At 41.2% G+C, this 24,378-nt stretch overlaps 1 pseudogene; it reads left to right on the forward strand.

The window, feature by feature from the left end:
• The first annotated feature begins 2,297 nt into the window (after positions 1-2,297).
• On the forward strand, positions 2,298-22,995 carry LOC115665548 (protein SAP1-like; annotated as a pseudogene).
• Positions 22,996-24,378: the final 1,383 nt, after the last annotated feature.

The following is a 24,378-nucleotide window of genomic DNA, read 5'->3' on the forward strand; positions in this document are numbered from 1 at the left end:
ATTTTGTATTTCTTCTGTGTAGATGGTATGCAGATGGTTCAAGCATATTTATTCTTGGGCCTCCAGGCCCATATATTTTCATATATTTATATAATAGTGGGCATGGCGATGACTTTTAGATATTCATACTTGGAGAAACATAAAATTGCGTAATAGTAGATTTCAAAAAACTTATACCTTCAAGAGAGTTCTCTCGTCACTTAATTTATATCATTAAAATTAAACATTGCTAATTTCCATTTCAAACTCAAACTTTTATTTAAAAAAAAATTCTACGACGAGCACAGTGCATATATATGATGTTAAATGGCACCGTTTTGCCCATGATGGGATGTGTGTTTGAGAGGCACCCTTTGAAGAGGTGTGATCGGTTGTCTGTTGAGAGAAGTTAATATAACTTGGCGAAACATCAAATTACATTGTGCAATAGTAGATTTCAAAAAACTTATACCTTCAAGAGAGTTCTCTCGTCATCTAACTTACATTTTTAAAATTAAACATTGCTAATTTCCATTTCAAACTCAAACTTTTATTTGAAAACAATTCTACAACAAACATAGTGCATATATATGATGTTAAATGGCACCGTTTCGCCCATGATGGGATGTGTGTTTGAGAGGCACCTATTGAAGAGGTGTGATCGATTGTCTGTTGAGAGAAGTTAATATAACTTCCTCATGAGAGAGAAAAAGATAACACACATACGTACTAAAAAAGAACGACATACGTTCTCCTCTCTCAATCAGAAAACACACAAAGGGTTCTATCGTTAATTTGAGAAGACGATCATCATTAACGCTATGGAACAAAAATATTTTCCTTGTGATCATATTCGAACCATCGGGAAGTAGTAGTTCGTCCATTATGTGCTGGTAATTCAATCTATATTCATGGGTAATTCTTTAGTCGTGCATCGAAAATGTTAGTCGGTTTCTTCCACGACTTTTTTCCCAACATTGGAATCAAAGCCTACGTTATGATCTCTGCCTTATTTTTCTGTCGAGTTTTCGCTCGTTGTTCAATAAGGAGATCATTAGCAAATCGATTTCCAAACCTACTGCATGTTTAATGCGCTGAAATTGCTGTATGGATGGTCAACGAATCGTGTGCGATAGACGCATCTCGAGGTTGTAGGCGACCATTCTGTTTGGTCTTTTCCCGAAACATTTTTTTCCAGTGAAAATTGATTTTCATCACATAGGGTGATACATCTCGTCAAGACGAGCACAACGGTGGGTAGCACACCACGGAGGGACGCCGCACGCGCCCCCACGCACGGCCACAAGTCATTGGTCGTCAGCCCAGCGCTGCACGGCACACGCTTCATGCGCTGGGACAGCCTAGAGCATATGCTGCACGCGCGGATACTCCCGGCTGATGTCATAATAACTTCAGCCACTCGGACCGAGAACCCGACGGAACAACCCGACCCGACGACCCGACTCGGTAACCCAACCCGAGGACCCATTGACTGGTCAATGGTCAGACCGTTCATCGATCAACCGGTCGGACCGACTAGACTGGCTAGTTTGCTCGCGGAGCACGCACGTTACACGAGCTACGCACTTAGGCAGTGCGTATAGGCGCGTGGGAGCTTCGATCGGAGCGTGGTTGGTGCCAAAATGTTCGTATTGAAATTCTCTACATTTTGGTAATGTTAATTTACATGTTTGAGGCTTTTAAAGGTATAAAAATGCGTATGGAACCCTAAATATGCGTATTTTTGGGGTATTATTGCATTTTACTTGTATTTCCTATGGTTTTGGAAATACGGAAGCTAGCTTAGATGTAAATGACCACATACATATTGTGTAGAGCATGGTTCATTGATACCACGTGTAAAGCTTAACGTGCTTGCAATTTCAGTTCCGAGCAAACTCGAACAATGACCAGAGATCCTTATTTATTTTAGTATTATGCATTTGATTATAGTTGATGCATGAACTACTTATACTTTGGTTTACATCATGCTATGCCCTATGATTATATGAGCGAATGTGATCATTGCATGATGTATTTTAATCGTCTTTTCTAGTGGGAGTTCATAGGATGGTAGAATTCAAAGGAATCCTCACCTAGAACTTAAATTTTGCGCAAATTGAACAAAAATAATGATAGTAGACAATCGTAACATAGAAGCTGATTGGGAACATAGTGAACTTTCGCTTTAGTATCTTTTGTAAAATTATCATTAATTTAGTTTATCTTTGCTGCAAAATAAATATGTGTTAATGTAAAAAAATATGTGCTAGTATTCATTATGCGTTTATTGTGTCAATGTGTAATTTTCATTGATTATGGCTTCGGCATCTAAGACTATTGTGGCTGACCTCAACAAGGGTGAGAAACTCAACAGTGACAATTTTGATATATGGCACCGAAAGGTTCAGTACATCCTTGAAGAGCAAGAGGTTTTGGAGACCCTCAACCACACCATGATTGAACCTGAGCATGAAGCTATTGCTCATCACAAAAGAGATCATAAAGCTTATCAAGCTTGGAAAAAGAAAAATAGCATTGCTCGCGTCACGTTGCTAAGTTGTATGCAAGATGATCTCATGTGCGAGTTCGAAAGTTTTGATAAAGCTCAAGAAATTTGGGCTGCGCTGAAAGACAAGTTTGGGAGTACATCTGCTACTAAATTGGGGAGGCTCACCATCAAGTTTGACATATTTCGAAAGTGTCAAAATCAAACAATGAGGCAGCATCTTCAGGAGATGTCAAACATGATACGAGAGCTACAGATAGCATGTCATATCCTAAATGATGAACAACAAGTTCAGGTTGTTATAAGGTCTCTTCCGGGGTAAGTATAACGCAAGTGCTATAACTTTTGTACGGAGGACACTTAAGTGCCATAACTTTTTTTTGGCTCACTTGAGTGCCATAACTTTCAAAAAAAAGATCACTTAAGTGCCACTTACGAGCTGGTCGTGAGGGCTCGAAATCGCGGCTTTTCCGGCCGAACCATGACCTTCCCGGGGAGGCGAGCACCACCAGCTTGAAGAGGGGGTGTCGGTGAATCATTCCATGGCCTCCGTTCATCTTGAAATTTCCGTTTTAGCCTCCGTTGACGAAGGTAAAAATGCTTCGTAGTCACATTTATCGAGCCGATTTGTGTGACTACGAAGCATTTTTACCTTCGTCAACGGAGGCTGAAAAGGAAATCTCGAGACGAACGGAGGCCATGGAATGATTCACCGACACCCTCTCTTCAAGCTGGTGGTGCTCGCCTCGCCGGGAACGTCACCGTTCGACCGGAAAAGCCGCGGTTTCAGGCCCTCACGACTAGCTTGTTAGAGGGGTTGGTCGTGAGGGCCTGAAACTGCGGCTTTTCCGGTCGAACGGTGACCTTCCCGGCGAGGCGAGCACCACTAGCTTGAAGAGGGGGTGTCGGTGAATCATTCCATGGCCTCCGTTCGTCTCGAAATTTCCGTTTTAGCCTCCGTTGACGAAGGTAAAAATGCTTCGTAGTCACACAAATCGGCTCGATAAATGTGTGACTACGAAACATTTTTACTTTAGTCAACGGAGGCTAAAACAGAAATTTCGAGACGAACGGAGGCCATGGAATGATTCACCGACACCCCCTTTTCAAGCTGGTGGTGCTCGCCTCCCCGGGAAGGTCATGGTTCGGCCGGAAAAGCCCCGGTTTCGGGCCCTCATGACCAGCTCGTAAGTGGCACTTAAGTGATTTTTTTTTTAAAGTTATGGCACTCAAGTGAGCCAAAAAAAAGTTATGGCACTTAAGTGTCCTCCGTACAAAAGTTATGGCACTTGCGCTGTACTTACCCCGTCTCTTCCTGACAGTTTGGAGCATATGAAAATCAACATGATGCACAACAAGAATATCGTAACTTTTGATTATATAGCTCGTCATTTGGAATTAGAGGATGAGCGCCTAGAGGCTGTGAGATCCTCTACACCTGCTTATGTTGTTGAATCTAGTTCGCACAAAGTTTCGGGTTTCAAGGGCAAGAGGAACTACAATCTAGTTCGCACAAAGTTTCGGGTTTCAAGGGCAAGAGGAACTACAAATTCAACAACAAAGGGAAGGAGACTAGTCAGGCACCCAAGAGAGCTAAAACCCTCCGCCGCAGGAAGTGTGATGGGAAGAAGGACAAGGCCAAGATGAAATGCTACAATTATGGCAAGCTGGGTCACTTCGCTCGTGAATGCACTGAATTGAAAGAGGTATTAAATTACTCCATTACTTCGAGTAATGCTTTTGTTTCTAGCACTGTAATGCTTATTAAATCCCATCCTATGTGGACGGTAGACTCAAGAGACCATGTAGTTAGAGACCATGGAGCATTTGTGGAGTATCGTCGGATACAGCCTGGAAATAGATGGATATATGTTGGAAATAACTCAGGAATTGAAGTGAAGTGTATTGGCACATGTAAATTAAATTTACGTGGTGGTCGAAGTTTAGTCCTACATGATGTCCTCTAGGCTCCTAATATTTGGTGAAACTTGATCTCTGTAGTTGTTCTTCTAAGCTTAGGTTATGTTTTAAATTTTCATGGTGATTGTATTGATATTAAGTTTGGAACAGTTTATTATGGTTCTGGTCATGTACTAAATGGTTTTATGGTTTTAGACATTGACTATAATGTGTTCAATGTTAATGATGGTGGTTGTTTTTCTTTGATTGCATCTTCTAGTAATGTGAAAATTAATGCAAGTATTTGGCATGCTAGATTAGGCCATATTGGGTTACAAAGAATGAAAAGATTAGCTAGAGAAGGCCTTTTAAGGTCACTCGCTAAAATTGAACTACCTATATGTGAACGTTGTCTTGCAAGAAAAGCAACTAGAAAACCATTTGGTAAAGGAACCAGAGCTGAATTTCCATTGCAACTTGTACATTTTGACATTTGTGGTCCATTAAATGTGAGGGCAAGGCATGGAGCCTCATATTTCATCACTTTTATAAATGACTTTAAGTGTTTCGGTTATGTTTTTCTAATTTCCAATAAGTCGGAAGTGTTAGATTGCTTTAGACGATATATGATTTTGATTGAGAATCAGTTAAACAAAATAATAAATGCATTAAGAATTGATCGCGGACGTGAGTATCTATCTGAAAAATTTAAGTTTCTTTGTGATGAAAAAGGGATTGTAAGACATTTTACTATTCCTGATACTCCGCAACAAAATGGAGTTGCTGAGAGAAGGAATAAAATCATATTAGAAATTGTTAGGTCTATGATGGCACAGACAAATCTACTTATCTCATATTGGGGATATGCATTATTGACTGCTACTTATATACTTAACCATGTGTCCTCTATGTCAGTCACTTCTACCCCTTATGAATTATGGACCGGTAGGAAACCAGACTTAAACAATCTACGACCTTACGGTTGTATAGCATATGTTCATGATTCTTCCCATAAATATGGAAAATTAGGTCTAAGAGGGAAGAAATGCATCTTCATTGGATACTCCAAACACTCCAAAGGGTATGTGTTGATAGGTAAACAAGCTGATGGAAGCGCGACTGAAATATAGTCACAAGATGTCATGTTCTTGGAGAACGATTTTCCTAGTAGAAGTAAGATTGATAAGGACTTACAATTATATGAGATGAAAGATCATGATAACACACCCACTAATGTTATTGAGGAAAATAGAGATTTACCTCAATACATTAGACCTAGTGGGAGTGTCGCATTGTCTAGTGAACTGAATTCACAAGGAGTTCAGTTACGTAAAAGTAATCGTAAAAGCATTCCCTATCGTCATTTTGAGATTGAAGGGGAAGCATTTGTGATTGCCACACAAGACGATGCAGAGCCTAAGACTCTTGAAGATGCTTTCTCATCTACTGACAATGAAGAATGGAGAAAAGCTTTGGAAGATGAAATGGAGTCTATGAGAGCAAACCACATCTGGGACTTGGTTGATCTACTATCTGAACGTAAGACTATTGGAAATAAATAGGTTTTCAAGATCAAGCTTAGGGCGGATGGATATGTTGAAAAGTATAAGACTCGCCTTGTGGCGAAAGGCTATATTCAACAAAAGGGTATAGACTATGAGGAAATATTTTTACTAGTTATAAGGTTTGCCTCTGTATGCCTTATCCTGGCTATTGTTGCAAATTTGGACTTACAATTTCATCAAATAGATGCAAAGATAGCATTTCTCAATGGAGAACTAGATGAGAAAATCTATATGAAACAACCAATATGTTTCATAGCTAAAGGTTAGGAGCGCAAAGTTTGCAAGTTTCATCGATCTATATATGGCCTTAAGCAATCATCTAGACAGTGGTACTTTCGTTTTCATCGAGCCATAACTTCTTATGGGTTTGTGATGATCAAAGAAGATCATTGTGTGTATGTCAAACGGTCCAAGGAAAAATTTGTGGTTTTATCACTTCATATGGATGATATTCTGTTAGCTATGAATGATAAGGGTTCGACTATCACCATAAAAGAATGGTTATCCTCTAATTTTGAAATGAAGGATATACGAGAAGCTGTTTATATATTGGGAATTAAGATTGAAAGAGATTGAACGGAAAACTCTTTGCTCTGTCACAAGAGTCTTATATAATAAAGATTCTTCAACATTTAATATGCAGTACTGTAATCTCATTGATACCCATATCATGCAAGGTGAAGGCCTAAACTCTAAGATGTGTCCTAAAACTCCAGAAGAAAAGAAAGAAATGGAAACTATTCCTTACTCTAGTGCAGTCGGAAGTTTGATATATGCTATGATGTGTACTCGACCCGATATATGTTATGTAGTGGGCTTAGTGAGTCAATACTAGTCAAATTCTGGTCAAGCACACTGGAAAATAGTTAAGAGGATCTTGAGATACTTGAGAGGCACAATGGACTATCGACTTTGTTTTCAAGGGAACGATTTATGCTTATTAGGTTACTCAGATGCTGATTGGGGAGAAGACTTAAATGAGTGTAAATTGACATTTGGATATGCGTTCTTGCTTAAGGAAGGTGCAATTTCTTGGAGTAGCGAGAAACATACATGCAGAGCTCTATCTACGATGGATGCATAATTTATTGCATGCTTTGCTGCAGTGCAAGAAGCATTATGGCTAAAACGTTTCTTGGATAATTTAGCCATTGTCACTGACATTCGAAGACCAGTGACAATTTATTGTGATAGTTAAGCAGCCATTGCCTATGCGAAAGATCTTAAGTATCATGGTAGGACGAAACACATTGGCATAAAGAATAATTTCATCAAAGATATAATAGCGCATAAGGAAGTGATCCAACAATGGCTATTTCTAGAGACGTGTTCCTGACCCACATAATCTCTCTAGGGTTACCTAGAATATGATATGTAATATTGTTAAGAATCATTGGATTATGTATGTGTACGTATATGTATTGTACTTGTTTTTATTGAATTGATGTTTTATCAACTAGTACAATAATGATGTTTTATCAACTAGTACAATATATCGGTTCCTTTCACGAGAGGTCATGGGTTCAAAACTCGCCCATCAGTGATTTAAGTGGGGGGTCGTGGCGGTGGGATGCTGCGCTAGCCCCCCTCGAGGACTAGTCGGGCATCACCGCTGGTTTGAGCCCTAGCTCGCCGGCCGCGCGGACACCTCGATTATCAAAAAAAAAAAAACCAGTACAATATGTTATGAGACTAGCACAAACACACATATATTGATGAAAGGTATGTCACCAGGCAATGATTGGCTCACTCACACGAGCAATCACCTCAAACACTATAGTAAGCAGGTTAAGATGAGACGATATGTATCATAAATGTTGGAAGAGCAAATTTAGTACATAATATAATTTTACGCCGCCTTGATTAGGATCAAGATGAGGTCTATGATTATATATGATAAGACCGAACATGATAGTCCCACAATCATGTATGCCTGATGGAAGTCGGATGCGAGTACTTAATTGGGCGTTATAAAAAGTGAGTTGATATAGCACTCGAGCTAAACATATGTACGTGAGTAGCATGTAACTATGTTTAGGCTAAAATCCGTGTAATGGATACGTTTAATAAATGACATACGCTCTTATAGAAAGAGAAATCCATTATAGCATACGATATGTAATTCATACTACATGTGTTTTTATTTGACCAATAAGGAAGGTGAGTGAAATTATCCCTATTCACTCATCGTGTGAGTCATTGAAGTAATTTATGAATTAATTACCTCATTTTGTGCCTTGTATTACTTCTGATTATGTTCTCAAAATAACATACCAATGTTATTACTTTAACGTGTTATCGGAGATCATGAATAAATATGGCTTTATATGACATGTCTAGGAAAGCAGTTGTTCTGAAATGGAGAGAGAAATGAGTGCGAAGAAAGACAATTATTGTTTTACATCTATCACATATGTTTATTGGTCGATCAATTATTTCGCCTTCTGTAGCTTCTCAAATAATTGTAAATACATGGTGTTATGAGAATGGTCAAGTATAGCTTTTAAGGGATATGTATACTTAGACTGATGTAACAAAATATGCATGGAGCACTGTGAGACATTATTCACTTATTTTTTATTTTTGGATCATAGCCGTTATGTTATCCCTAACAGGTGCATAATTTGAGCTTCCAAGTGTAGGTGTACTCACTGGTCGCACGGCTTTTTTGCTAGTATGAATTATTTCTAAAGTAGATGAATGTTGAATGCCTTATATTCTTGATAGAGCATTATCAAGCCCATCATGTTCGAGTGGGAGATGTTAAATGGCATCGTTTTGCCCATGATGGGACGTGTGCTTGAGAGGCACCCTTTGAAGAAGTGTCATCTATTGTCTGTTGAGAGAAGTTAATATAACTTCCTCACGAGAGAGAAAAAGATAACACACATACGTACTGAAAAAGAACGACGTACGTTCTCCTCTCTCAATCAAAAAACACACAAAGGGTTCCATCATTACTTTGAAAAGACGATCGACATTAACGCTGTGGAATAAGAATATTTTTCTTGTGATCATATTCGGACCATCGTGAAGTTGTAGATTCGTCCATTATGCGCTATTGATTCAATCTACATTCCTGGGTAATTTTTTTGTCGTGCATCGAAAAGGTTAGTCAGTTTCTTCCGCGACTTTTTTTCCAACATATGATATACCCAATAACCAACAAATAACATAATGAACAAAATCATAATTCACCACAATCAAGAAGATTGACAAGTAATCAATGCAAGTCTTACCTTTTAAATTTTAAAGTTTAAAGCTCTTTAAGAAATGGTTGGCACGGAAAACATTCACTCGAACTCTATTGGAGAAACTAAAGTAGAGAGACTGTACAATGAATAAGAGATTATAGGACCGTTGATAAAGTATCAAGTAACCACAACAATCTACAGACAATCGCAAGTCCTATAAAAATGAGGTCCACATTGAAAGAAGCTACAACAACACCCGATTCTGCCACATAAAGATACACGGGCATTGTCATCTTCGCAAACAATTACCTCATCGAATGTCCCCTTTGAAGTCAATCATCACCGACAAGACAACCACGCTGCAAGAAGTCTTGGGTTTCGGAGGAAACTAATCCGCTGGGTGGGACTATTCTCCTCAACGATGGCCTCACAGACCCCATTGGGCCATTGGCCGCACAAAATAGGCCTTGAGCACGCATCGGGCCCCCATGTCCGGTGCCGAAGATGTGTGAGCTAGCGTTGGGCCTGCATTGTGTAAACGCCCATTGGCCCGACCTAGCATTAGTCGGGCGCCAGCAAATGCCAACGTGTTTGTTGGCACCACCAAGGACACGTGCCCATTGAGCCCCCCATAGCCTAGCACCAAGCAATAATCGCGAGCCAGGCGGTGCCCTCAACAAGCGGAAGGGTGCTATTTGGCACCAACTTGTCCTCAACACGCGAATGTACCAATTTTTTTTTTTTATACAAATATTAGTTTGGTGTAATTGTGGCACATGAGTACCGATTTGAGAGTTTTTGTGATAAAAAAATTAGTTTGGGGTAATTGTGGCAAATGTACATCAATTTGGGTTTTTGTTGGTAGTTGCGGTGATAGACAAACAAGCCCTAACATAGGTCATGATCAGATCCAACCCTACACTGGTCTTTCAGTGTACATCCCTATGACGTTAGACAATGCCTCACACCATGACGACCGACGATTGGTTCGTGCACTGTCTTGTGGTCATAGTAGTATTGGTTGATGACAATTTGTAATCAGACCTTGGAGACTTAAGCGTTCGAGTATTTCACTCCGACTCACCTTGAATTGGACACAATACATTCATTACGGGACATTTAAAAGTTAGAACATAATAGATTGTCAATTTTTCCTTGTGATTTTAAATGCCATTCCTATTAATGTCGCTTCGGGCACAATTACCAGAAATTCCTTGTGATTTTAAATGACTAAGTCTTTTTGTTTTCTTGCCCGGGACTCCCTAATCTAAAAGTCTAAGTTTGCCACTGTCTAATAGGATTTGTGAATGGACCATAAACCCATCTTGAGTTGAAAAGCCCACTGAAAACCTAATTGAATTCGGACGGGTTGACACCCCGATTAAACTTAATCAATTTATCATCTCTTTGCATGCCTTCAACTCATAAACTATAATTATTTTTGGGTTAATATCACGAAATAATCTGACCTAAAAAAATATTAAGAAAAATCACAAACCGATACTTTTGCGACAAATTTTCCCAAAACTAATTTTTGGATCACAAAAAACTCCAAATCGATACACTCGTGATGAATTTATCCCAAACTGATATGGATTTCTACGTGGACTTGTTATGTCAATTGAGTTATTGTTATGTGTCATCCAGCTCAGCAATTTCACGATAAAATTTGACAGAAGCTAAAATTTGAGTTATTGTGGACTTGTTATGTCAATTGAGTTATTGTTATGTGTCATCCAGCTCAGCAATTTCACGATAAAATTTGACAGAAGCTAACGAAAAGTAAATATGTCACAAGTGTACTAATTCAGGATTTTTGGTGACCCAAAAATTACTTTAAGGTAAATTTGTCACAGATATATTAGTTCGGGGTTTTTCGTGGTATTAACCCATTATCTTGTGAGTTGTTTTTTTATGTAACAAAAAGTTTAGGCGGATGGGCGATTACTCCATTTCGAGATAAGGGCATGCCGCAAGCCTACTTTGAGGACTCATAGCAGACTTGCATTTTGCTTATTAACGGGAGAACAAAATGTCCGATCCTTACTAGCTAAGCCAACCCCCCACCGGCTTTTCTTGGGTCATTTAATTTCCTGGTCATACAAGTCTTCCTGTTCTTAACCCAAAATGCCTTTGACATGTTGAGGAGCAAGGCTTGGAAACTGCACATTCAGGTCCCGACTTTTCTTCTTGGTTTTTTTATTGTGCTCACTTCTGGAGATGCAGCTCCTATAGTAAGTTGTTAACTTCAATTTTATTACATAGGCATCCTATACATGCTCAAGTCGATGGTTGTACTATCAACACTGAAGTTAACCGGGATCTTGCAAATTAAGTCATTGCGAAAGCACCGAAAAAATAAATAGGAAACGATAAAGGATATCGAAGATTTAAGTGGTTTGATCGGAGTATCAGTATATACATTCATGGGGAGAGCTGATAGCGAATAATCTAACTATAATCGGAGAATTAGAATTACGATCGCTCACAACGCTCGAGTGCTTCACATACCTATATCAAACCCAAACTCAGGCTCCGTTCGTTTTGCGGAAAATGTTACATTTCTAGAAAATATTTTCTATAAAGTCATTTTCCTGGAAAATGACACAATTTTCCCGTATTCGACTGAAATCTGAAAAAGTTTCGGAAAATATTTTCCGTTGTTCGGTATGGAAAAGAAGGAGGGGGTGACCAGCGGTGGCGGCCGGCGACCAACCGGAAAAGAAGATAGAAAAGAGAAGGAGAAAAAATGAAAAAGAAAAAGAAAAAAATGAATGGTGAAAGAAGGAGTTCTGGAAAAAGTTTTCCTCTTCTCAAAAGAGGAAGTCATTTTCCTCAAAAGTGATGGTGTTTTGCCCACGGGGGAGGAAAATACTTTCTGTGAAAAGTTATTTTCCGTAAAACGAACACCGAAAAATCCGAAAAACGTTTTCTCGGAAGTTATTTTTGGTAAAACGAACGGAGCCTTAATGTGTTTACAATTAAAACAAGTTAACTATAGTCCTCTGTTCGGCTTCTTCTCTTGCGGCTCGTTTTTAATCCTTCTTGAAGTCCACTGTTACGGCTTCACAGGTGATTCACTCCTTCGATAGGTAACATCAAGAAAAGATCAGCATCAGTATTGGGTACGCAAAGACGAGCCTTAAACTTGAAAAAGAAGGAGGGGGCGACCGGCGGGGGCGACCGGCGGTGGCGGCCAGCGATCGGCTGGAGAAGAAGATAGAAAAGACAAGGAGAAAAAAAAGAAAAAGAAAAAGAAAAAAATGAATGGTGAAAGAAGGAGTTCTGGAAAATGTTTTCCTCTTCTCAAAAGAGGAAGTCATTTTCCTCAAAAGTGATGGTGTTTGGCCCGTGGGGGAGAGGGAAAATATTTTCCGTGGGAAGTTATTTTCTGAGAAACGAATACCGAAAAACGTTTTGTCGGAAGTTAATTTTCGCGAAACGAACGGAGCCTTAAAGTGTTTACAAATAAAAAAAAATGAACTATAGTCCTCTGTTCGGCTTCTTCTCGTGCGGCTCGTTCTTAATCCTTCTTGAAGTCCACTGTTACGGCTTCACAAGTGATTCACTCCTTTGTCTTTTTCCACTAATCAACGAGAGTCCCACACATCTCAAATAAAGAAAGTGGGCCCTAAAATGAATGAATTTGAAAAGCATTTTTCCTAAAATTGATCATCTGTATCGCTTACAAAATAAATGAATAAAAAATAAATTTGTCATTAATCAAGATGTTTATGCATCAAGTGTCGTCGATAATGAAAATATATTTCATTGACTAACTATTTCAAGCAATACAATCGATCATTTTCAGGAAAATATTTTACATATCATTCGTCTTCTGCAAAGCAAACGTAACCTAAGTGACGGTTGATTTTAATTTTCTTATCGCCGACGGGATATAACACGATCTTTGTCGTTCTTCCTTTGGTCCAAACTATTATCTATAACAGCCTAAATGGTTCCTACTAGCTGTACGAATGGCTTGAGCTTTTCGATGTGTCGATGCAACATTGCAGGTGTCAAAAAACCTTTTCTAATACTTGGTCGATTGGACACTAATTATAGGTGGTCACGAATTGTGAAAGTGTTGAATGCATTAGAGGACGCATAGATGATTGTTGCGACGGGATCGGATGCGAAGACGTATTTGCAGATGACGACATGCATTACGTTGGCTCTATTGTCCCAAAAAACCTTCCTAGCCACGTGTGCCATCCCTTGCTGATTTCCTTCGTTTTCAAAGTCTGAAGAAACGACCAAAAACTTACTTTTGTGAAGAAAAAAAAACAGTGATAAGTCAATCATTTTCAATCTCATTTGCAAGAAAAATAAGAATGATTAAGGTTGCACTTTTTCCGCTCACTGTCTATGACTAAAACACTCCCTCTCACAATATTTTGACAATATCAATATTTATGGTTCCTACTTTTTTTAAGCATTTTTATAATTTCTTTTCTCGTTGTGCCACTTTATTCTTTTCATTTATTTCTTCGTTCTCTCTCTTTCTATAACACCCCATCACATGGCAATAATAGAAAAGTTTTTGACACCCATCGTTTGTCACCAGCACAACAAAAAAAAAACGTCACCAACACAAGCAACTCATGGATTTGAAGCCTATATTTGCATAAACCTCCTCAACACCTGTCACGCCCCGAACCCCATCGAGCGCGCGGCATCCCTTACTCAGGTCGAATCAGTGCGACGTCCCAGGAAAATCGTCGCCGACCCAAAAATTCCATCAGAGTAAATTCGCGGCGAAAACAAATCATATTATCCCGGACAATAATATTGGAGAACCAGGAAGAAGCAAACTACTAAACCACCAAACAGAATACTATACCTCGATATATATATATATACAACATCCAATTCTTTACAACCAAATACTTCCAACACTCCTCAGATTTACATCAACTTATAGTACACACCCGAACGGATTTCCTGATTACACCACCAACTATTCACATCAAACACTCACTAATTTAATATCAAACTTATAATACACGCACACCAACTGGCTTCTACGGATCGCGTCCTCGACCTCAAAAGAGATTTGCAGCCAAGGAATATTCTACTCCTGAATGCTCGGTGTGCATCGGGATCCCCAAAACGCTGCGGCGGTAGCGGCGGAAGGTTCAAGGCTCGGGCGGGTGCTCTGAAATGGTTTGGTTGAAACAACCATGAGACACTTCTCAATAAGTCACAACCTAAACCCTACCTAGGCTACCACGTATTCCAGACATATCCAGACACAACCAAGCAATAAACACAAACATCGTCATCCACACGATCATACGAACCTGGACTCTTGGCATAAACAGCTTGCACATTAGTCCGCAATCATAACAAACAATTCTCACACGCATCTCAACCACACGCACTATAAATCACTCGCATTCTCAAGCCCACGTACACATAGAACACACCACATTTCCAATCCCACATTCCACACTCGGTCACGCACCAATCACATCATTTTCATTAACTTGCCATCGCGACCCGCGTAAACACGCCTCAGGCCCACACGATCGTGCCTCGAGCATCACACGCCTCGGTCCGATCCCTTTCCTCAGCCCGCGCCAAATGCGACAGGCCTACGTGACCGAAACCCGAGCTTACAATGCCTCGGTCCGATCCCAGTCTCACCCGAGTTGATCATGCCTTAGACCGATTTCCACTTTCTTCAGCCGGCGCCAAATGCGACAGGCCTACATGATCGCGACCCGAGCTTATAATACTCGGCCCGATCCCATAGTCGTATCACGACCCGCGTAAACACGCCTCAGGCCGGTTCAATTCCTCGCGTAAACATGCCTCAGGGATTTAGTGATCACACGTACACACCAACATACCAGATTTTATCTGAACCCCGCGTAAACACGCCTCAGGGCCTTTTAGTGATCACACGCACGTCGCACATCACAAGTCTCACACGTGCACACACTCGAGCATCAAATACGCGCACTCAGACGCGCCCAAGTCAAACACTCCAATCCAGTCACACCACAACATACAACCAACACCCAAATCGGCATTTTTCACACTCAAAACGACCATATTTCAATCCCGGCCCTTCACGACACTTTCATGAAATTCCGAGCCGGATCTAATGGCGCAAACCACACGCCCAACAGCATATCACAGCACTTAGAACAGCAAATCACAGCCATCGATCAGCCTCTAAAATTCCACCAAAATTTCCCGATTTCCATCCTAAGGCCCGATACTCCAATCAACCCTTAAACTACACCCGATCGCGTCTAAACGGGTCCGATAATACCCGATAAACTAGGCGAGGGTTAGATCGCGACTTACCGAGCTCTAAACTAACACGGTTAGAGCGAAAGCAGCGGCAAAACCAAGATCTAACGGCAGCTTGCGGCGGCGGTGATGATCGGCGGTGATCGGGAGGAACGACGGGCGACGGTGACTTGGGCGGCGGCCGGTGGGACTCACGGCCAAGAGAGGGAGACCGAGAGGGAGAGAGAGAATCACGGTGGGGTGAGGGTGGCGTGAGGCTCGGCGGATGGGCGGTGCGGCGGCGCGGCACGGCGGCGGTCCGGACGGCGGCGCGGCGGCGACACGGCGGGAGGGAGGGGGAGCTCACGGTAGAAGGGGGAGAGAAGAGAGAGAGAGGGAGCCGTGGGGGAGGGGAAATGAGTGAGGAGAGAGAGAAATTTGACTTAAATAGTCAAATTTCGACCAACTTGGCAAATTACCAAAATGCCCCTCTCTAATCTTTTCATCCGACGGTCCAGATTCGATCTTATCTTGAGATCGACGGCCCAGATCGAATCTTATCCAAAATATCCAAGGGCAATCTTATAATTTCTCAAAAAGTCCAAGGGCAAAATTGTCTTTTCCAAATTTGACGGCAAAATGACCAAAATGCCCTTTGCCCATAAAACTAACCCTTTATTAATTCCCAAGGGTAAAATGGTTACTTTCTCCGTTTCTTGCCGAAATCGAACTTTTTTGAAAATTCCGAAGAAATCCCGAGTTGCACGTTCCAAGTACAACGTCGTCCAAAGGCCCTGCCGTGACTTTCCTAATTTTCTGATGCCCGATTTGGTCTCTAATCATAATCGAATTATATATATAACGTAACTTGAGCGTTTCTCAAACTAACGGGTAGCTTTGGGGAATTTCGTTTATACGACCCGTGACTGATACTAAATCGAGTCACGTGCAATTTATTCAGACCGTAACGACTTCGGTTGTCAATAAAATCACGAGGATCAATCACTAGTTCCGATGAGTACGATCGTTCGGAATAAGTTCGGGATCGTTCGTCAATTCATTTCGGGGTCAAACGGAATCACCCGTGATCCACGTGTATGATAATGACGAATCGGCCCATCACTATCCTAAGATCGGCCTACACTGGCTCAAAATGTCACATCGATGATTTTATGGTCAAAATTCAGTTCACGGTCGAATTCCTCTAGTCGTACGAATTTAAATCCCTAATTAGCCTTTCCCTATAGGTTAGTATTCCAGGAATGATCAGTTCCGGACGAGAACTAGCTACAAGTACATTAATAAAATAATTCATTTCATAAATCCCAAATGAGCGAAATTTCGGAATGTCACAACACCCAACTAGTCCTCTTCCATCTCCATTTCTTCAACTCAAAACTCAACTGTAAGTAAAAAACCCATCCCATATCTCTTCACTCTTCACCCACATTCCATCCCTTTCGCTCTCTGTCTTATTCATTGCAAAACTCTTCAATTGATCAATCACGAAAACAAGAAAAACCCCTATTAAAGATTCAAATCCAAGAACTGAAGCCCTCACCCATATCCTCATCAACCTCATTAACAATGTCTGCTTCTCCATCTTCATCTTCTTGTTCCTAATCGTCACCGTCATCGCTGATTCGCCATCACCTACAAGCCTCCAGATCCATGGCTCGAATGCATCCCTGCTCTTACTAAGTTGTTTACACAAACCGAAAAATGTCACCTTCAAGAAGGACAATCCCACCCTCAAGACTGGCAAGGATGTGCCCCTCCTCTCCCCCGCGGTCTCTCCTACTTCCACGTCAATATTGGTCGCCGAGCTGCCATTGCCGGCAATTAAGAGGGCTAAAGAGGTGATTGTGAACTCGACCCTCAAGTTCGAGCCCTTATGCGATGAGGCGGCCCTATTGTTCGTCAATTGTTCTCATCCCCGTTAAGAAGTTCAATTTTTATTTTTGTGTATCAAACTCTAGTTAAAGATTCAAAAATCGATGAGTGTGATGCGGCCTAGATGACTAGTGATAGAGGAAGACCATAAACAAGTGTTCTTTTTTTTTTTCCTACAAATGCTATCAAGACTTAAACCATAATCAGAATTAAGAGGCACGGGAGAGAAGTAAAAAGGAGGAAAATGGGACCCTCGAGAAAAGACAAAAAGGAAAACAAATGAGACACCATAAGATCTTGAAAAAGGTAGAACCCATAAATGTTAATATTGTTAAAACACTTTGATAGGAAGTGTTTTAGCTATGGTGGGAGTGAAAAAAGAGTGACTTTTTTGGAATTGAATTTTCAAGAAACAATAATTTCATATTGCCCGCCAATATTTTCTTCCTCTTTCCATTTTGGAACCGAGTTCCTCGTAATTAAAATTACTACCTTCCTTGATAACTCATCATTACACCAATTGGATGGTCAAGATTTGTTTCTCATTTTGCTTTCTTTTCCATTTCCATGGGCGGACTGGGTGGTGGAAGGATTTGATCAGAAAATTTATGAAAGTTGAAAAAATTTTAATTAGACAAATTGAAAATATAGAGGTTTAATAAAATAAAATAAAAGAGCCTAAATATTGAAGTAACTTCCTTTTTCCCAACCCAGGAAAGTATCGATAGAGTCAACAATTCAGATGCCGCCACGTGGGGCCTAACACACGATCACCCACTCGAGAAAATATTAGGTACGACTGGGATTCCACCGTGGCAAAAAACGAGTCTCTCAGCGTGCGACACGTGTCTCCGGGCCCCACCCGGTCAGATAACCTCCAATATTTTGAAAATATAGCGCGTCTCTCTGAGAAAATCTCATCTCTCGCCCCTCTCTCTCCTCCCGGCTCAGAACTTGGCGCTCCCTCCGACTCTTCCGACGCCGACGCCTCCGCCTCCGCCTCCGCCGACGACGCCGACGCCGACGCCGACGCCCCTCTACGCGCTCGCGCTCCCAACTTCTCTCTTCTCCCAGACGTGCCGCCTCCGACGCCGACGCCTTCTGCACTCTGAGAACTCGCGCTCCCTCCGACACCGCCTCCGACGCCGACGCCGACGCCGACGCCGACGCCTCTGCCCCCAACCCTTGCCGACGCCTTCGCCCAACCCTTGCCGACGCCTCCGCGTCGGCCATGCCCTAGCCCTAGCCTCTGCCTCGACGCTCTGCGTCCGCAAGCCCCGAAGAAGCGACGGTGGAAGGCGAAGCCGTAGCCAAAGGAGGAGCTCCACCACCAGCCGCCGCAGCCGGCGGCGGCGGCCAAGTCTTCGCCGTCGTCATCGGCGGTGGCCAAGGAGAAGAGGTCGTAGCAGCAGCACGCGGTCGACCAGAAGTACGCCCGGCGGAAGTCCCTCGTCCCCGCCCTCTACGACTGGCTGGCCAACCACAACCTCCTCTGGCGTTCTCTCTCTTGCCGGTACTTCAAAGGCCTCCTATTTCTCTGTTCGCTGTTTCACACAAGCTTAACTTCTCTTTATATCAATATTAGTTGGTGAATGTAAGTGGAGTCGCACAAGCTTCTTTCGGATGAGCTGCTGATCTGAAATAGTGTAGGAAATAGAGTATGGCTGTGGGGAATTTTATGCTTACTTGTGTATTCATATCACTAGAGGACTTTGAGGTACTCCATTTTGAGGACTGTGGCCTCAAAAATCAATTATTATTTGGTAACCTTCGAGTGCTTATTGAATAGTGATCAGTCTGTCCGATTAAAAATCGATTAAGTTTGGCAGTCTTATGCAGCAGAGGAGACAATGTCATAGTTCCTTATCCTTATGTGCAGGTTCTTGGTCGATGCAGAATGGAATGTGAAGGACTTGATACGATATGCATCAAGGACCAAACACTTACCACCGAGAGTATGTACATTACCATTGATCCATTTAAGTGAGGTTGCTCACTATGTTTCCTTAACATGGTGTTAAAATTTAATTTTATATTGGCAGGTGCAGAAAAGGTCATTGGATGGGCTCTAAGCCATCATTTAATGCAGAATCCTGAATCTAATGCTGATTCAGGGCTTGTTCTGTGCAGCGAGAGGTACGGAATTGTTCCTTTCTCTGTCAGGATGCATGTTTTATCGGCTGCAATCTTTGGGTTAAAATTAGCAAAACCATTTTGAAATGTTTGGCAGCATCCAGTATGGCATTGGGATCTTGCAGGCTATTCAGAACAAGTCTAAGAGCTTGACAAAGTCACTCAAGGTTATCATATTTATTTGGGTACTAAATTTTGTGTAGCGGGAATACCTGTGTTAAGAGTCACAAATTGTCCGACTGTGGGTTAGTTTTTTTTTCTGTACAGGATGTTGTAACTGAAAACGAATTTGAGAAAAGGCTTCTTGCTGATGTCATTCCCCCAAGTGACATAGGAGTCACATTTGATGACATCGGAGCTCTTGAAAATGTCAAAGATACATTGAAGGAGCTAGTCAGGCTTCCTCTACAGAGGCCTGAACTTTTCTGCAAAGGGCAATTAACCAAGGTTCTGCTTTTCTCTATGAGCACTCAATTTGCTCCACGAATTAATTGGTTCTTGCACATACTTTTTGGAGCTCTGGCATTACTTTTCATTTGTAATTGTGTTCTGTTAATGAGTTTGATATGTCCATGTATATTGGCCATAATATATGTACTCACTTGCCTGGTTTAATCTTGTCTTTTTTATAGAAATTTATAGGTGTTCTGTTATGAGGCTACTATATACAGTGTGCAGAAACTTTCTGGTTTTCTATTTTCTGAGGCTATAAAGCCTGCACAAATATCTAGAAAAGTTGATCTGCTGGCAAGAAGTTCTTTGATGCAGGATTCATCATGGTTTATAGACAGTTGAGGTAGCTAGGCACCTGATAAACAATCAGCTAGCAAGGTGACGTTCAGTATGTATTCATGTGGCAACCACCCATCCTGATTGGCTGCCCTGCCTGGCGCAGCTGCAGTCCGGCCCACCCCTGCCGCATCTCATCCTGCATTACTTAGGCTTTCTTTGTTTTCTTTTCTTTAGACTAATTAAGTTATCCCTCATCATTTGTACTCCTATTATTATTACTAGTTGATCACTCATCTCAAGAATGCCTATCGGCTTAAAATTTTGTTCAATATTAGAAAATTTGGCAACATGGGTTTTTTTTTAGATTTATACTGTTATTACTAAGTTAACCGTCTCGAGAAGGATAACCTTTAAGCTGAAATTTGAGTTGAGATAATCTTGATGAAGATCTTTCGTTTGTGTTAGATTTATCTTTTTTGCGAATAGCAAAAATGGGGCAAATTGGTAGAGATGGTGCATGGGGTGGAGATGGGACAGGGTGTTGATGGTGATCCTGGCCTTGCTGAACGCCACAAAGAACTTAGTGTGCTTTAGGTGGCTTTCCTCAGCCAAAAGAAGCTGAGTGTTCTTCAAGAAATGCTGGTGTCATTGTTCCAAAAAGAGCTAAAAGAGGCTCATTTCAAGTGGAAATATGAGCCTAAGAATGCAGCCGTGTAGAAATATGAGAACACGTGAAAAAGAGACCAGTGTGGAAATACAAGTAGACTTGAAACGACATTGGCCATGTGTCAAAGAATTATCTAAAGTTAAAAAATGCAGACGGTTTAGGCTTCTTGAAAGAACAAAAAGCAGAAATTGGTTTAATGAGCTGCCTGTAAAAGTGGTTCTGGTTTTTCTCTAATTTTTTTTTCTAGTAATTGTCTCAAGTTCATGCTTGAAAACCTTTCTGTCTGATGATATAAGCAGTCTTTTAAATGCCTCTGTAATACAAGTTATTTCTGTAATTCTTTCATGGTGGAGATTGCTCTTAGTCTCACTGTTACCTTTCTTGTCCAGCCTTGCAAGGGCATTCTTCTGTTTGGTCCCCCCTGGAACAGGCAAGACTATGCTTGCAAAGGCTGTGGCTACTGAAGCTGCTGCAAATTTCATCAACATTTCCATGTCAAGTATCACATCCAAGGTCATTATTGGGTAAGATCTCTTGTGATCATTTGAAATTTGTGGAGATTTAACGTCGTACTGCTGTATGCTCCAATTCTTCTTTCTTTGCCGTGGTTTGGTGAGGGCGAGAAGCATGTGAAAGCTGTTTTCTCACTTGCCAACAAAATTGCCCCGGGTGTTGTATTTGTTGACGAAGTCAGTTTCTCTATTCTTTCTTGTTGTTAGTTTAGGTTCCTAGTTGTTGTACTCCTCATGGTGTTTTGGTGGTTACCTAGGTTGATAGTATGTTGGGCTTGAGGGAGAACCCAGGGGAGCATGAGGCCATGCGCAAGATGAAAAATGAATTTATGGTCAACTGGGATGGCTTACGGACTAAAGATACAGACTGAGTACTAGTACTTGCAGCCACAAACAGACCTTTCGACCTGGATGAGGCAGTCATCCGTAGGCTGCCTTGCTGGTGAGTGTTACCATGACTTTTTTTCACGGACATATGTATCGCAATTCTTGCTTTCCTTCACATCCTCTTTCCTTCCTGAGTGGGCCTTCATATATCCCAAAAGCAGATGCTAAGTTTCGTCTTTACTACTGATTGATGGTAAATCTTCCAGATGCTCCAAATAGAGCAAAAATTTTGAAAGTCATACTGGCAAAGGAAGACTTCTGCAGATGTCGACTTGGACGGAATTGCAAGTATGACAGATGGTTACTCAGGAAGTGACCTAAAGGTGACACCGTAGAATCTTAACTCACACTGTTCACTAGTGGAGAATTCACTCTCACCTATTATTGTCTTATTGCAGAATTTATGTGTAATTGCAGCGCACAGGCCAATTAAAGAGATATTGGAAAAGGAGAAAAAGTTCCTCATCTTCTCATAATTTGATATGGCTACTTTACTCGTACTTTGATTATTGCTGATAATATGTGCAACTCATGGCAGGAACGCGCTGCAGCTCTAGCAGAAGGCAAACCTGCTCTAGCTTTGAGAGGGAGTGCTGATGTACGGTCTCTCAATATGGAAGATTTCAAATATGCACATGAACGGGTAAAAATATTCAAAAATGGCACTTTTTTCTCACCATAGCGTGATCGCCCACAAACCTATAGCTATTTTACAACTTAGTAGCATTTCATTTTCCGTATTGTTGGTGCAACTTCAATTGATTTTGTATCTGTGTTGTTAACATGGAAACAGGTATGTGCGAGCGTATCATCAGAGTCTGTTAACATGACCGAGCTTCTGCAGTGGAATGAACTCTACGGTGAAGGCGGTTCAAGAAGAAAGAAGGCACTCAGCTATTTCATGTGAAGTATTATTGTTCACTAATTCACAATTACAATTTTTGACCCGCTGCTCGTCCTCCTAAAAGCTGCTGCATAAGTAATCCATTTTGTTTTTGTAACCTGGGAAGCCCCTTGTTTTAGTTTCTCCTTGTAATGTTTTCTTGCCAAGTTTTCTTTTTTTTCCATTTTTCTTGGATTGTTGGTATAAAAGAGAGAGAGAGAGAGAGAGGAAAGCCTTCAATAGCTTTTAATTTGGCTCCGCATCATATCTGTCCTCTTTTGCTTTCTATTCTGCTCTTACGATTTACTGATTCTCATATAAATTGAACTTTTGTTCATCTCTTTTAGGTGAAGTCCTTACTGTCACTATGTTAATAGTGGTCAGATAAGATCTCTCTCTCTCTCTCTCTCTCTCTCTCTCTCTCTCTCTCTCTCTCTCTCTCACACACACACACACACACACATAAAAGCACACTTGCGCTTGCGCACTTGAAACAATAGAAATGTGCGTTTATTTTGTAGAAGAAAACAAGAATCATCACATATCATGATCTTGAAAAGCAAATCACTGTGTCCATCCGCCTGGCCTGCTTGGTATTCTATTCAAGCTTTTAGGTGGTTATGAACCCACCACAGCCATCAGAATCTTACATTCCAAAACCCTCTCTCAACTCGATTGCCTTCTCTTCTCCTCCTTTTATTTAATTCAACAAAATTCGATCAACTGATTTAATTGATTCAGCAAATTGCCCTTCCCGTCAAGCTCAATCGTAGCCTTAATTCCATAGCTATGGAAGATGTTGGAGTTCAGAGGCAAAATAAAACAGAATGGTCTTTGTCAAAGTGAACACAAGAATAAAAGGACCCCACGGTTTTAATTATTGTTGCGCCAATCATGTACAAATGATTAGCCTCCCTCAAGTAGTATGAGTAATCCTCCATATGTTAGCAAAAAGGAGAATTGGAGTAAACATACTAGGTTTTACATGTAATCGAAAATAAGATTTGGTTGGTGTATTGATTAGGGGTGTGCAAAAGAACCGTGACCCGCCCGGACCGCCCGGAACCGGTCCGATTCCCGGTTCCAATTTTTTGGAACCAGTACTGTTTGGGCCGGTTCCCGGTGTGGAACCGCCCACCCGCCCACCCGGACCGGACCGGTAATATAATAATAATAATATATTTTATTTTTTTATTTTTTAATTAAAAAAATCTGACCAAAAAAAATTAAAAAAAGAAGAAGAAAATTTGTTATCGTGTCTGAAGCTCTTGTGTAGTTGGGATACTTTGGTCATTTTTCCCAATAATTAATGGGTACCCACTTAATTTATGGATGATGTGGTTAATATAATCGATCATAGTGTAGGAATTGTATGAAAAGTTATGTTCTTTTCCTTTTGTTTTGTTGATCCGATGTTGGTCCACAGATTTTTTTTTTATTTGTCTAGGAAAACTTGTTGAGACCGGTTCCATGGACCCGCCCAAGAACCGGACAGACCAACGGTCCGGTTCTCGGGCGGGTCCATGGAACCGACGGGCGGTTCTCGGTTCCAATTTTTGGAACCGGTCCTGTAGTGGGCTGTCCACGGTTCCGGGGTGGGAACCGCCCACCCGGACCATGCACACCCCTAGTATTGATTCATTCGAGGTGATGAATAGAAGAAAAACCATGGAGGGGCTCTAGAAATTCCCATGGCTACCATCCTATAAAATTGGCTGTTAGAAGAAGCCCTCTTTTGTAATCATTAAATGTTTGGGAATTTCAAAACTGTGCTTAAGTCAC

The sequence above is a fragment of the Syzygium oleosum genome, unplaced genomic scaffold, assembly GCF_021117445.2.
Source record: "Syzygium oleosum isolate NSW1041296 unplaced genomic scaffold, Sole_v2.1 Sole_v2.01, whole genome shotgun sequence".
In the NCBI taxonomy this organism is placed as follows: Eukaryota; Viridiplantae; Streptophyta; class Magnoliopsida; order Myrtales; family Myrtaceae; genus Syzygium; species Syzygium oleosum.